Genomic DNA, 16754 nt, shown 5'->3' on the forward strand with positions numbered 1-16754 from the left:
GGCAGTGATGGAAAGCTTGCCCTGGAGGTGTGGGTATAGGAGAGCAGGCAAGCTAACCAGCTCAGATACCTCCCAGGCTCAGATTCAGTGCTTTGAATTGGCCCACTCCATTAATGAACTAATGGAGCTCATGAACAGGCAAGTCCTAGAGATCCGAAACTACAGGATCTTCATGACACAGGGCAACAACAGGAAATCTGAGAGGAATACCATGAGATTCCAGTATTGAAAGTGTAGCAGAAGCCAAAGGCCTCAAACCAGATCAATGACTCATTGCAAATGTCGACAAAAGGGGGAAAAGTGCCACACACTATGACATACTACAGCTATCATGTGATGGTTTCCATATGTTCAGCTCAGGAAGTGGCACTATTACTTCTAATACTCCTGTTGGAGTAGGTATGTGAGCTATATATGGAGTGGATGTGAGCTATAAGAGCTTCATCCTAGATGCCTGGAAGTCAGTTTTCCACTAGAGCCTTCAGGTGAAAATGTAGAACTTTCAGTTCCACCTGCACCATGCCTGCCTGGATGCTTTCATGCTCCCACCTTGATGATAATGGACTGAACCTCTGAACCTGTAAGCCAGCCCTAATGAAATGTTGTCTTTAAAATAGGTACCTTGGTCATGGTGTCTGTTCATGCAGTAAAACTCTAAGACAGAAGTTGGTAAAAGGAATGAGGTACTGCTGTGACAGGCCTGACCATACTTTTGTTTGGAAGAATGTGGATTTTGGGACTTTGGATTTGGAAAGCAGTAGTATACTTTAAATGGGGCTCAATGGGCTATTCTAGTAGGAACATGGAAGACTTTGTTACTGAGAGTGATTTGTGTTGTGTGAACCTGGCCCAAGAGGTTTCAGTGGAGAATTTCAATATGTGGCCTAGAAACAGTTTTTGTGGTAATTTGGTGAAGAATTAGGCTACTTTTTGCCATTGCCTGAAGAGTCTATCTGAGGCTAAAGTGAAGAGATTTATATAAATTACATTGACAAAGGAAGTCTCAAAAAGCCCAACAGAAACTTTGTTCTCTGGTTAAGTCTCATGAAGAACATTTTTAAAAAGCATAGCAAGCTGAGAAAGGAAAAATATAAAATATATGGCTTGAATATTAAAGGAAGTGGCTTTGGCTTTAGAGTCCAGAATAAAAGGGACTACTGAGAAAATTAATTAGGGTTAGCTGGAGCTAAGAAATTAGTGGTGATTAAGAAGAGACCAACATCACTGAGGTTAAATCTTTGAAAGGTATTTTCTGAGAACACAGAGAAGCTGTGTTCCAGAGATAGCCAAGGTTGTACCTTGTGCTGCAGCTATGCTTGGTAACATGTAAGAGTCACCCAGGTGGTACTGGTTTTGAAGGTATGAAGGTGGCATGAAGAACAGCTGATGTATGACACTGTGAGAGACCATGGAAGGCCACTGATGAAGGTGCAGTCCTAGTTGCAGTTGACAGCCCAGAACTGAAGGAGTCATGCAAAGGAATTGAGGCTTGGCACCATGAAAAGAGCCTATGAGAGACTACTGGTGAAGCCTAGTTGCAGTGGAAGACCCCAGTATATTGGAGATGCCAGTACCAGGACATAATCACCAAGAATAGCAATGACAATGGATCAACCTGATCTTACAGTACTACAGAGGACAGAGTTGGAGAAGTGACACCAGCTCTTTGGAGGAGCCCAGAAGATCATGTGTGGATCCTAGACATTGAAACAAGAAGCTGTAACACTGAAGTTGTCTTGGAGACCCTAAGATGTTCAAGATGCCAGAATCTGCTGAGGAAAGCTGCTAACAGGGAGTAGAACCAGTCCAGGTAAAACAAGTTTGTTGCAATCAACGAAGATGAAAAGGGAGTTGGAAATCTAAAGATTGACATCAGACACAGAGATGCAGAGTTTGGAGTTTGCCCAGTTGGTTTTCTGTCTTGCTTTGAGGATTACAGTTAAGTGATTGGATGAATCTCAGAAGAGACCTTGAACTTTGGACTTTTAACACTGTTGAGACTGCTATAGGCTTTTGAAGTTGGACTAAATTTATTTTTCATTATGCTGTGTTTAGGTGTGGCCCCCACAGACTCATGGGGACGAGGGAGTGGAATGTGATAGTTTGCAAGTGCTCGGCCTAGGGAGTACTGCTATTAGAAGGTGTGGCCCTGCTGCAGTAGGTGTGTCACTGGGGGTGTGGGCTGTAAGACCCTCATCCTAAGTTACCTAGAAGTCAGTTTTCCACTAGCAGCCTTCAGATAAAGATGTAGAACTCTCAGCTCCTCCTGCACCATGCCTGCCTGGATTCTGCCATGTTCCTGCCTTGATGAAAATGGACTGAACCTCTGAACCTGTGAGCCAGCCCCAACTGAATGTTGTCCTTATAAGAGTTGCCTTGGTCATGGTGTCTGTTCACAGCAGTAAAACCCTAACTAAGACATCTCTCCACAGACTTTTCTTTTTGGGGGAGGAAGGCTGCAAGGGTAGAGGGTGGGTACAAGGTGACAGGGGAATGAGTGGGATTGGGGTGCAAGACGTGAAACTCACACAAACCAATACAATGTTTAAAAAGTGTATATATTATATTTTTAGATACAATGCTAGTACACATTTAATAGGCTATGTTATAGTATAAAGAAAACTTTTATATGCAGTGGAAATAAAATTCAAGTGGCTTTCTTTTGTGATATTCACTTTACTGCAGTGGTACCTAACCCATAGTATCTCCAAAGTATGCTTGAATACAACTCTAAAATATGCTGACCAGTCCACTAAAAAAGCAGACTAGTATTGCCTATGTTAGAGGAGGGTATTGAAGGATGCCAAGGGACATGACAAAAGTTCTAGGGAAGTTAGATGACCTAGTTAGGGTTATTACTGCCGTGACCCTGACCGAAAAGCAATTTGGTTTATTAGGCTTACTCTTCCACAGTATACCACATCACTAAAGGAAGTCAGGATAGGAACTGAAGTAGGGCTGGAACCCAGAGGCAGAAGCTCATGCAGAGGCCACAGAGGTTGCTGATTACTAGCTTACTCAGCCTGCTTTCTTACAGAACCCTAGACTACTAGCCCAGGGATGGCATCACCCACAACAGGATGGGCCCTCCCCCATTAATCACTAATTAAGAAAATGCCCTGCAGCCAGATCACAGGAAGACATTTTTTCAATTGTGGTTCCCTCCTTTTAGATGACTCTAGCCTGTGTCAAGTTGACATAAAACTAGGTAGCACAACAGGTGTGTTTACTGTCATGACACTGGTGGTGGTTTCATGTCATATATTTCAAAACTTACCAATTTTCGGTGCTGGGCAGCTGGCCCAGTCACTGAAGTGTTTGCATTACCAGCATGAGGGTATTAGTTTGGATTGTCAGCACCCAAGAAAAAGTCAGGTGCAGTGGCACGTGTCTGCCACCCCAGTACTGGCAAAGCAGAGACGATCTTTGCAGGCCACTGCTCAGCCAGTCTAGCTGAAATGCTAAGCTCCAGGTTCAGCAAAGACCCTTTCTCAAAAAATAAGGTAAAAACTATTAAGAGCATATAGTTACTGTACACTCTAGGCTATAAATACATGTGTGCACATGTGCATACACACAAAATATATACACACATACAAAGACACTATCAACTTTTATACTTCCAGTACAGTTTACTGCACACCAATAAATTATATCTAGTTAAATCTCCAGTCATAACTATAGAGAGGAAATTAGCAGTGAGTGCAATGAGAGAAATCATGGAAAAGTTTAAAGAGCTTTGGTTAGGAAGCATGACTGTTAGGGTTAGAACACAGTTGCAGAGGTATGCTTGCCATCTGCAAAGCCCTGAGTTCAATCCCCCAGAATAAAATAGAAAAAATAATGTCTTGAGTCAAGGCTAGAACTCATAAATACATGCTCTCCAGGTCAACTGCTAAAAATTACTTCACAGCAAGTAAGATTATCATTTGAAAAGTTGTGCAGAGCAAAGTCACACTTATACTTTTCTGAAGACTTATTTATTCTACTTTATGTGTTGGATGTTCTGCCTGCAGGGTGTCAGATGCTCTGGTGCAGGGGTGGTTGTGAACTCCAGGGGGAAATAAAGCCTCTATTTTATTAGATTAAATTAAGTTCTAGACACCATTCTACAAAAATGAAAAGATCAGGCACTAGGAAAATAGGTGTTGTGGTTGTTAAGCCAACTGTTGTCGGGCACCAAAAAAACTGATGCTGTTGGCATTGAGCCAATTCATCCATATTCTGATAGCTAATCACAAGCCACTGCCAGGAGAACACGCCTACCTTCGACAAGGGTTTCTCAACTGCCTTCTCACATTTGCTGTATTTTCTGAGCTACCCCTGTAAATCTAAGCTGAGTATTTCTCAAAGCACATAAAAACCGTTTTTATGGTATGACTGAAACTGCAGTACAACATACAGGGTACTAGGGCAGAGTTGAGAAATCTCATTATTGCAACCTGGGCACAGGGAATCTCTTTCTACCAGGAAAGAAAAGCACGTGAGGTGCTGAGCTGGGACTGTGAGACAGGGAGGTGGAAAACCCAGCACAAGCACATACACAGACCACACTGACTTTATATGCTGCGCTCAGCATAAGACAGGGAATGAGGAAAAGACTGAAAACACACCACATGACAGGTGAAGCCAGGACGGCAGCGGCCTTGGGCTAGGATCTACAAGCATAAAGGACACTTTGGTTTGGTTTGGTGTGTTTGGTTTTGTTCTTTTTTATTTTGCTATGTTTTATTTTTTGAGACAGGGTTTCTCCGTACAGCTGTCTGTCATGGTTGGTCTCTTAACTCACAAAGATCTGCCTACCCTGCTTCCCAAGTCCTGGAATTAAAGGCATGCTTTTTCACTTAAAATATAAAAAGTATTTTTTTTTATTTTATGTGTATGGGTGTTTTGTCTATGCTTGACTATGCACCACATGCATGTGGTACCCACCAAGGCCAGAATATAGCATTAGATCCCCTTGAACTGAAGTTACAGATGGTTCTTAACCACCATGTTGGTCCTGGGAATCAAACCTGGATCCTCTAAAGAACAGCTGGTGCTCTTAACTGCTCAGCCATCTCTCCAGCCCTACTCACTACTTCTTTATCTTACTGTGAACTATGCTATGGTGACCCAAGCTTTTGAGCATGGTTACAACTGCTGTATCTGCAATGTCACAGTGGTCACCAGGCATCCCTCCCCAATTCTGCTCAGTAATGATTCATCTTGATCAACCTGACTGAATTGAGAACACATGGGGCACTAGTAAAACATTCTTTGGTGTGCCTACAAGTGGGTGTGCCTACTAGTGGGTTCCCAGAGACCACTGACCAAATAACTTTTCAAAAGACAGCCAGTTAAGAAACACTTTATTAAGAAATATGAGGATGTTCATATTTGTTAAGGTCAGTAATGAAGCAGAGTGAGATTTCAATGATGAAATAACAGAAAAAATCAGCATATATTCAAAACACGTGGTAATTTGTGCACTACAAGCAGCAGCATAACTTCATATGACGTTCCTTCTGACTAGGATGGCTCTTTACTGGGGCTGACATTTTAGATACTGCTAACAAGACAGAATTGATGGCATTAACTCTCCTCAGTTACCTCAACTTCCAGCCTCTAGTTCTACACTTCCTTGACTCTGAAACAGCTTATAGGTTCATTGTTCCAGTAAAACGGCCCTTTAAGGTCACTCAATCCATTTTTTATTACATGCATTCTCTGTATAGGAAATACTGTCCTCGGGGACAAAAATAGTATTACAATAGTTGTGACCCTCCAAAAAGCCACAGATAAACAAAAATCCATTCTGCGTACTAACATTTTAGGGTGTGTTGGTAAAATGTCTAACAAGGGTCTTTGGCAAGCCAGCTGTGGATGGAGCACATCTTTAACCCCAGCACTTGATAGGCAGAGGCACGCAGATCTCTTGGTTTGAGGACAGCCTCATCTACAGACTGAGTTCCAGGACAGCCAGAAATACTGTCTCAAAAGCAAAACAGTAACAACAACAAACCAAAGCTCTTTGGCAACAATGGGAAAAGACTGAGGAAGGGTGGGAGTTCTTACTGACTTGCTCTCTCCTTGCTAGCTACTCCTTTCTTGAAGCTTCTTGCTCAGCCTTTGGACAGACTGTTTTTGCTAGGTTTTGTCACACACCTGTCCAGACTCCTCCTTCTCTGTCTACCTTGCAAACCTGTCTCCTTAAAGCTCTAGTAGATATTTCCCTTTTCTCATGATATCCTCACCCCAAGTGACTTAACCAATAGCTTCTGCTTCCGTTACCACCCACAGCCACCTACAGCTCTCAAAGCCATAGTACTGTCATAGACTGTGTCCCTGGGACCCAAGTCTACTTATATGTCAATTTGACACTTCCACTGGATATGTCACAGGCATTTTCTTAGCGAAAGAATCCATAGCTTTGGCCAGAATTTTCAGGATAAGAATTACCACTGTAGAGTACTTTCAGAAAAGAACAAAAAATCCAAAATGACAGTGCTACAAAGGCTGATAAACTGCTCTATAAACAAGTGTCTATTCTCTAATGTCATCAAAGCTTCTTAAGCAAACATACACTTTTGATACACATTAGAAACTAGGGCTTATCTTTTGGCTCCCTGGACTTTCTTCCTGTGCAATTATGGAAATTGCCAACACTAATAATATGCTCAAATAAAAGGAATTTGGTTTCTACGATAGAGAAACTGGCTTCTTCTTAAGAGAAAGAGGTGCTCCGATAGAAAATAGCTTCTCATGGAGGTGTAAGTTCTCTTCTTTGATCCACAGGACTAAATCCTAAAGCCTAACCCAGCACAGTCTCAATCTTTGCTCACACCGCTTTCCTATCCAGCGCTTTCCACGGCTCCCCTTCCCTCGAAGCATTATTCCTTAGTTTATTTAGCAAGGGATACTTGCATTGCATAAGCCCTGGGATCAATACTCAGCATGGCAGTTCACACATGAAATCCCAGCACTCAGGAGGTGTGGGCTTCTATAGTCTAGGAGTCACGGTTGTCTTCAGATACATAGTGACTTCCAGACCAAGCTGAATTATATAAGACCCATCTCTAATAATGACAATGACAATAACAGTAAGAAGAATTTAGCATTTTCTATGAAATCTTTATGTGCCTCAAGCTCATATGCCCAGTCTAAATGTATCCCCTACTCACACTTCATTCACTTGGTAACACAAACCACAGGTCTAGGACTCACCATTAAACCCCCTCTTAACTGCCTTCTGCTATCACCACCCTCGTCTTACCACACGTGACAAGCCATGTTAAAGATTTCTAAATTCAGGTGATGGCACCAAATCTGGGCTAAAGCCCCAGTTCTGTAACTTGTTAAGTGTAATCTTACACTAGGCAGATTGCCTAACCTTTCTAGGGCTCATTTTCTCATCTTTAAAATGAAAAGAATAAATCTACCTTATCAAGTTACTGAAATCTGCACACTAGCTAATATTTCTAAAGTACTAGGTATCATTCCTAACAGAGTATAAACATCACCACGGAGGACGGCTGAATCAACTGGACACAGTAACCTCTATAATGCAGCGGACTCACAACAAGGGTTTAATATATTTTTATAAATTAATTTTACTCTCTAGTCTTATTTCAATAACCTTTAGACATTAGTCTTATTTATTCCCCCAATGCCTTTAACTGGGATCCTAACTGTTCTCAGTTTAAAGCCCAACTTCCTGCTGACATACTAATTCTTTATGTTTTAAGGCTCACCTCTTGCCATTTATTTAGCTCTGATCACATCAGAAATGTCATATTAACTCACAACACACTGCTTTTGCAATGGGGGTCCTTTAACCTACAATTCCATCTTTATCTCATATAGTTCCTAGTAATTCAATACCTAGGTTTGAGAAGTCATCCCTATCTGCCACTCAGGCCCTCAATTTTGGTTTAAGAACAGTTTCTGTGTTATTTTATGAATGTGAGTACACTCTCTTCCAACACACCAGATGAGGGCATTGGATTCCATTACAGATGGTTGTGAGCCACCATGTGATTGTTGGGAACTGAACTCAGGACCTCTGGAAGAACAGTCAGTGCTCTTAACCACTGAGCCATCTCTCCAGCTCTCTATTATTTCTTATAATAATAGCAGCCACTAACAGCTATTGGAAATTCCATGTCAAGTTCATTTAGATAAGATACTACCTTATTTCAGTCAACACAGCACCTCTGTAAGATATATACTAATATCCTCAATTATAGGGAGGTAGGAAGCAGAGAAAACGTGGATGCTTTATAACTCTTAATACAAAGCACGGTGTGATCTACTTATTTATCTGCTTCCTCATTCCTCAGCCCAATCTACCGTGTGGGTGCTTTAAAGACCAGCACTGTAGTTTTCATTTCTTGTGTCCCTAAATCTAAGGCATCCACCAATAAATAGAAGTACCATGAGTGGCTGATAAATCAATTCTCATAAGTGGGCAATGAGAAGTAGTTATAAATTCATGCTTACAAAGCAGACTCATGATTATTTTAGAAAGTAGTTTTTGCCTTTAAGTTAAAACACACAATCTCCATCAAAGAATGCATAAATCTAGTTTCTTCAGCAAGAATAAAGCAAAAAAAAATTACATATGTATCAACAAGATGATTTTAAGTCTTCTGATGCCACCTGTAAAACAATTAGTAACTTTAATAGTATTTTCTAAGGTCAAGAATATAAATCTAGGGGAATAAGAGTATCTAGAAGACAGTGATAAAAGCCTTAAGGAAAAATGTTGCTAAATAAAAATTCCCCACTAATTATGCCATGTGTCCTAAGATTTAGGTTAGACATCAAACCTACAGGAGAGGCATATTGGTTTCAGTTAAATAAACTGAGCTAAATGCATTTCTGTTCTGTCTTTAACCTATTGGCCCACAGAACTGAAAGAAATTTTTAATATTAGTCAGACTGTAATTATGTCTAAAAGATAAGACATACTAAGATAAATCTGGCATATGCATTACTTCCTCAGAGCCAATATTCTTACTTAGGTCCTAGTGTTGTTATTGAGAAAGATTATATAACCACAATTCTGAAGAGCATTAAAAACACAGACTATCTGAGCTACAGATGCAGTAGTTACTTGACTACTTGCCTAAAATATACAAAGCTGCAGGTTCAATCCAAGCATGCCTGCAATTTCAGAAACTGAGGTACAGCAGGAGGATCAGGAGTTCAAGGTCATCCTCAGCTACATGCTCAGTTCAAAATCATCTCGATACATGAAACCCTACTTCTAAAAGAAAAATATTGTTATGATATTAGAGCTCTGCCAAAAAACTACACTACATAACTTCATAAGGATTTTTTCCAGGACCTACCAACCTAACCCAATACACGCACACAATCTCTCTCTCTTCTCCTTCTCCCTTTTACATATTTTATCAAGTGTCTTTCAGAAAATAGTATCATCAGTATTGTTACATACCTTGGAGTGGGAGATACATAGGTGTGTGTGTGTGTGTGTGTGTGTGTGTGTGTGTGTGTGTGTGTGCCTGACATATACAAAATAACAAACACCAGTGGAGTATCACATAAAAACTTTCTGTGTCTTTGTACACTCTAATGTGAATGGGGGCACAACAAAAAAAAAAAAAAAAGAGAGAGAGAGAAAGATAGAGAGGGGGGAGGGAGCAATGGAGGAAGGGAGGGAGGGAAGGAGGGAGGGAGGGAGGGAGAGAGGGAGGGAGGGAGACAGGGTCTGCCATAGTATCATGGAATAGTGACAGGAGGATCAGGAGTTCAAGGCCATGTTTGGCTACATGGAGATTTAACAAAATAAACAAAATGAGATGAAGAGACAGGCCAGTGGTTAAGAGTAGGTATTACTCTTGTAGATCACAGGAGTTTGATTCTCAGCACTCCCCTGTACCTTCAGCTCCAAACAAATACCCTGCACGCACGCACACACACATACAGACACACATGCACAGGCACACATACATATACATACTTACAAATAAATCTTTTAAACAAAAACCAACAAGAAGAAGGTAGTGAAGGAGGAAGGAAGGGGTATGGGAGAGGAGGAGGGAGTCAAAGGCAAAGGGAGGAAGGAGAAGAAATATCCATGGGTCGAGGATTTAGCTCAGTAGTCAAGTGTGTGACTAGCAGGTACAAGGCTGAGTTTAGTGTCTGACCCACAGTATAACAATCAATCAATCAATCAAATTGGGCAGGGTAGTTTAAGCCTGTAGTTACAGCACTCAGGCAGGTGAAATTTGAGAGCAGTCTAGGGTATACAGTGAGATCCTGTCTCAAAAAGGGAAGGCTCAGGCAGCCCCAATGGAGCCTGGTGGCTATGTATACCAGATTTGCCATCAGAATTGTCCTTGGTGTCACTGGCCAAGACTCACTGCTACCATGTCTAACTGCCTGTGCTCTCAGAACATATCTATTCATCAGAAACAGGACAGATGGCAAGTCTTCTTTAGTGTGGGAATTTGGTCTGATTCTCTAGTGTCCAATTTCTTAAAACTGTGTGCCACTTGCTCATACAGGATTATACAGCTTAACAGAGAACTGTTAAAAATTTTGGCAAAAGTGAAAGGTTTCCAGATAGCTAACAATGAAAGTCCAAAGTTACACCTTTACCCTGCGGCGCTGACTGTGAGGTGAGTGTACACTCTGCAGTGTGCGTACCGTGTCTGAACAGCAGAGATTTGAGATATTGTTACGTTGCAAAGTACAGTGTTTTTCACAGAAAGTTTCCTGCTCTTAACAACGTTTTGTGTGTTCCTACATCATTCCTCAAGACAAAATTATTGTATCTTAAGATTGTATTAGCTGGAAAGTTCAGTTACTAAATCTTTAAATTGTATTGTGTTAGAATATTTCAGTTTTAAAAACTGTTGTTAAAAGTGGCAAACTAAATTTCATTAAAAAAAAACATTAATTACATTTTGGCTAGGGATTAGAAAATAATTTCCAGCAACGTCTAACAAGGACATGAACATAACTTTTTCTGTGAATTTTGTACTGTGAATTTATTTGAAGTGCATTCCCAGCATTCATGATTATCAACTCAAAATATCAAGTCTGAAAAATGTTGAAAATCCTCTATGACCTGAAGATTGAATATTAAAGTCAATATATAATTATTTATGCAAAACTAAATGAGCACATTCATTTCATTAGTATGCAAATTTGCTCATCTTTAATACATGGCAAAAATTTAGTATCATGCTGTCTATATAATTACATATATATAATTATATAATGAAAGTAAATTTATGATTTGTCAATAAATTTTCAGCTATAAACCACTTATAAAACTGTATACTCAGGTTTGCATAAAACCAGTACTGAGAATAAAAGGTTTAAGAAGTCTTACTTCTTAGATCCTTGCTCTGCTTTTAGCAATGTAATTAACATTTTTGGGTCTCCTTTTCTCCATCTGTCTTTTATTTATTAAACTTTGTGGCAGTGATAGAGACTCTTTACTATAATTTTTATTAAATGCCAGACACCAAAGTAAGTCTTCTACATATTTCTCCATTTCATGTTATCACCATATGCATCTCAGAGGGCCAGGAGACCGCTTACTAGGTGGAGTGCCTGGAAGCACTGGGAGCCATGGAAAGCCGGCATGGTAACCCCAGCACTAAAGAACAGAAGCAAAGATCCCAGGGCCTATCCTAGCCAAAATATCAGACTCTAGGTTCAATGAAGGACTCTGTCTCAAAAATGAAGCGGAGTGTGACAGAGATAGCTGTCTCATCTACCTCTGACTTCTAGATGCCCTACAAAAAAAGTAAAGCTAAGACCATATTTCTTGGTGAGAAATTGTAAGCTTCCATATTTAAGTCAGAAACAACCAAGATAGGAGTATTATATTAGCAAATGCAATTAGACAAGAAAAGGAAATAAAGGTTAGAGACTAAGAAGGAAATGTCTTTGCTCAAAGATAGTATGCCATCTACATAGATATTCAAAAGAATCACCAAAACTAACTCTTGGAGTGCATGTGAGCCAGGGAGGCACCAGCTGCTGCGCGGGGAGGAGGCCGAGGCCCAGCTCGAGGGAGGCCCCGGCCCTCTGCGCCGGTGTCTGGCAGAGCCGGTGTGAGAAGAAGAGACAATCCTTCCCTGCCGCCAGGATAATACAAGAGTTTTGGCCAGACCTTTGAGTACACATAGGGATAGTGAGGAGCCCGGCGAAAAGCACAGACTATGGCGCTGAAACGGATTAATAAGGAACTTAGTGATTTGGCCCGTGACCCTCCAGCACAATGGTCCAGTTGGAGATGACATGTTTCATTGGCAAGCCACAATTATGGGACCTAATGACAGCCCATATCAAGGTGGTGTATTCTTTTTGACAATTCACTTTCCTACAGACTACCCCTTCAAACCACCTAAGGTTGCATTTACAACAAGAATTTATCATCCAAATATTAACAGTAATGGCAGCATTTGTCTCGATATTCTAAGATCACAGTGGTCTCCTGCTTTAACTATTTCTAAAGTTCTTTTATCCATTTGTTCACTGCTATGTGATCCAAACCCAGATGACCCCCTAGTGCCAGAGATTGCATGGATCTATAACACAGACAGAGACAAGTACAACAGTGTATCTCGGGAATGGATCCAGAAGTATGCCATGTGATGCTACCTTAAAGTCAGAATAATCTGCATTATAGCTGGAATAAACGTTAAATTACTGTTCCTTTTTTGATTTTCTTATCCAGCTGCTCCCCTATCAGACCTCATCTTCTTTAATTTTATTTCTTGTTTACCTCCCTCCATTCATTCACATGCTCATTGAGAAGACTTAAGTTCTTCCAGCTTTGGACAATAACTGCTTTTAGAAACTGTAAAGTAGTTACAAGAGAACAGTTGCCCAAGATTCAGAACTCTTTTTAAAACTGGAGCATGTGTATTATGTGGCCAATGTCTTCACTCTAACTTAGTTATGAGACTAGACCAGTCCTCACCACTCTAACATGCTGAAGAAGCCATCTTGGCGGGGGGTGTTCAGCTGTCACAGCGAAGGAAGCATTATTCTAACAGCATCCACTCTTCTCTAACCTTCCACTGTTAGAGATTTGAGGTTACATGATATATTTTATGCTCATAACTAATGTGGCTGGAGAACTGGTATTGAATTATAGCATCAGCAGAACAGAAAATGTGATGTATTTTATGCATGTCAATAAAGGAATGACCTGTTCTTGTCCTACAGAGAGTGGAAACTGGAAGTCAAACACCCTTTGTATTCCAAAATAGAGTCTCAAAACATTTTGTAATTTTCATTTAAATTGTTAGGAGGCTTGGAGCTATTAGTTAATCTATCTTCCAATACTGTTTAATATAGCACTGAATAAATGATGTGAGTTGTCAATGGATGAGTGAAAACAAATAGCTCTCCTAGTAATTGATTTATTTTTCTTCAATAAAGTTGCATAAACCAAAAAAAAAAAAAAAAAAAAAAAAGAGGGGTGGAGGGGAAAGAAAAAGAAATAAAGCAGAGCTAGGGAGACGCTCAGCAATGAAGAACACTGGCTGTTCTCTCAGAGAACCGAAGCTTCAATTCCCAGTACCCACACGGCAGCTCACAACTGTCTGTAACTCCAGTTCCAGGAGATTTGACTCTGGTTTCTGACCTAAGTAGGCAACAGGCATGAATTCATATGATACACAGACATACATGTGAGCAAAATACTCACATACATGAAATAAAGCTTAAAAAAACCCTCAAAAAAAAAAAAAAAAGAAGAAGAAAACAAATGAACAAAAAAGACACCCCTCCCCCTCCCCAGTTGTAGGCAAGTGAGTACTTATGGACTCCACCAAACTATCTAAAGTCTGTGAGATAAAAGGATAGCTGAAACAATCTACAAGGAAAAGACTGTGTTATTGGTTATGTTCAAAGGAAATGAGCAAATAGATCAATGGAACAGAACAGAGATTCCAGAAGCACATAAAATGCAACTAACTGACCTTTTGCAAAGGAGCAAGGGAACATAATGAAGAAAAGACAGTCTTTTCAGTATTGGTGCTGGAGAAATCTGTGTATCTTTATGCAAAATAAATTTAAACACAGACTCCTGCATTACTTATAAAACCTGCTCAAACAGTGCAGCCAGGCAGGGTGGCACATACCTATAATCCCAGAGTTTCAGTTTCTTAAACAGAAAGATTATGAGTTTAAGACCAATCTGGGCTTATCTTCAAGATCCTGTTTAAAAAAACACACAAAGCAAAACAAGAAACAACAACAAAAAAACAAAAACAAAACAAAAAAAAAACCCACTTCTGAAGCAGGCATGGTGCCAACAAGAACTATACTATACTCTCAGTACTGAGAAGAGCAAGAAGTAGCAACAACAGTTCTTAGATAACACGGAGTTCCAGGACAGTCTGGCTCTTGTTTTAAAAAGCAAAAATAACCTCCAAAATGACTTATAGAGCAAAACATAAAATAAAACCATGTAGTTCCTAGAAGATAATGGAACTGACAAAACTAGAAGATTTGCATATGGTAGAACTAATCCATAAAAAAAGAAATGAAAAATCAGACTTCATTAAAATCTGCTCTGAAAAGACATCGTCAAAGGGATAAAAAAAATATGATAGAGACTGAAAGAATTTTAAATATTTTTCTAAAAGAAAATACTTTAAAAGTATTCTCTCTCTCTCTCTCTCTCTCTCTCTCTCTCTCTCTCTCTCTCTCTCTCTCTCTCTCTCAAGTCAAACACAAAACAGTATCATTGAAAATGGAGAAACAGAGTTAGTGCTTCCTCTTCTGACCTGCACTCCTGGTGCTGAAGGGGACTAGGCTACTGAAGGAGAAAAGTAAACATCAATATCACACAACTACAAACTTTGTACAACAGAGACTGCCTGCAAGCTATACTGCTGCAACAGTGGCTCAAATGTTATGGGAACAGCCAACTGCCTTTTGATAGGATTCTAAGGCCCACTCCAAGATGGAACCCATACCCAATACTGCTAAAGTGGCTGAGAACCTGAGACTAGATAGTTCATGAACCTAAAGATATTTTATCTTGAACCTAATACTATTATTCTGCTAAAGGAGCATAGCAATAAAATGACTCCTAGTGACATACTGTTATACCCGTGGAACAGAAATCACTCAGCTCTCATTTGAGAGGACTCTTCCTGCAGTAGATGAAATTAGCATTGAGATCCACAACTGGGCAGTGTGCAGAGAGCGAGAGACTTTGGAGCAGTGTGCCCTAAACAGGATGTGTTTACCAAAGTCCTCCCCTCAAGGCTCAGGGTCTACGTGAAGAGGAAACAGAAAAAGTGCAAGAATCAGAGGCTGGGGTAAGGGGATGGCTCTAAGGAAAAAGCATTTTCCATACTCAATCTGGTACATATATGAGCAGAGAGACCAAGGAAGAATTCACAGGACCTACACAGGTTCAAACCAGAAAATCCCTTCACTGAGAAAGGGACTTGGACACAAAGTGCCACACCTAACCAAGAAGCTATTTGCAACTGATACCTGATAGGAAAAGAAAAAACAGATTTTTTTCAAATGGAGACTCAATGGGTATTATCAAACACCCCATGCCCAGGAGTAGTTAGTCATCAAAAAACAGACTTCAGGAATTTTTGTGCACTTTCTGTTTTGTTTAGTTTTTTTTTTTTTTTTTTTGGTCTTATTGATTTTTTTTAGTTTGTTTTGAATTTTTTAGGTTTGTTATGAGAAAGAGAAAGAACATAAAGTTGGGTGGAGAGGGAGGTAGAGAGAATTTGTGGGGAGTTGAAGAGAGGAAAGAATATGATCAAAACATATTGTACAAAAAATTAATAAAAATAGAAAATAAAAACAAATGATCCAATTAAAAAAAAAAAGACAACAGATCTGAATAGACACAGAACCCAAGAAGATAAGCAGATGGCAAAAAAAGCATATGAGAAGGCACTGCATGTCACAGGTCACCGGGGAGTTGAACACTAACAGTGAGATACCACTCCTCTAAGACATGTTTATTAGGATGTCCATATCCAGGGCTAGAGAGATGGCTCAGAGGTTAGAGCACTGACTGCTCTTCCAGAGGTCCTGAGTTCAATTCCCAGCAACGACATGGTGGCTCACAGCCATCTGTAATGACATCTGATGCCCTCTTCTGGTGTGTCTGAAGACAGCTACATACGGTGTACTTATATATAATAAATAAATCTTTAAAAAAAAAGAATGTCCATATCCCAAACTCTGACAACACCAAATACTGACAAGGATATGAGCAACAGGAACTCTCACTGTTGGTGGGAATCCAAAAGGTGCCAACTCGGAAGACACTATGGAAATTTCTTACAAAGATAAAGCACACTTTGTACATGATCTAGAAGTCACACTTCACATATACCAAAATGAGCCAACAATATATGTCCTTAGGAAAACTCACACAGCAGTTGTTATAGTGACTTTATTCAAAAGTACCAAATCATATAAGCATCTTAAGCAGACAGAAAGCTACTTAAAACAGTTATACATCAAGAAGGTAGACTACTGTTTAATTTTTTAGTTAAATGTTTTTTTAAAACAGCTATTTGGCCAATAAGATGGATCAATCAGCAAAAGTGTTTGTCACTAGGCTAGACAACCTGAGTTTGATCCTTAGGATGCAATAAAACTGATTCTCACAGGCTGTCTTCTGATCTCCACAGGTATTAATAGCCCCCCCCCCCGCCCCTTATACACAATACATTTTTTTAAAGAAACAAGTATGAAAACATGAAAAGGACGTGCAAAAACCTTCAAGCATA

The 16754-nt window shown here is 39.9% G+C and overlaps 1 protein-coding gene and 1 pseudogene across 2 annotated transcripts in view; one reads left to right on the plus strand and one right to left on the minus strand.

Moving 5' to 3' along the window:
• The window catches only part of CCDC15 (coiled-coil domain containing 15), a gene marked incomplete at both ends in the record, with an annotated part of 58693 nt that overhangs the window by 11316 nt on the left and 30623 nt on the right, over positions 1-16754 (minus strand). The window lies entirely within an intron of this gene.
• LOC308430674 (ubiquitin-conjugating enzyme E2 D3-like) lies at positions 12034-12917 on the plus strand (annotated as a pseudogene). Its single transcript has one exon. The product of its transcript is annotated as a ubiquitin-conjugating enzyme E2 D3-like (transcript).

This window comes from Micromys minutus (assembly GCF_963924665.1).
Source record: "Micromys minutus genome assembly, chromosome: 16".
In the NCBI taxonomy this organism is placed as follows: domain Eukaryota; kingdom Metazoa; phylum Chordata; class Mammalia; order Rodentia; family Muridae; genus Micromys; species Micromys minutus.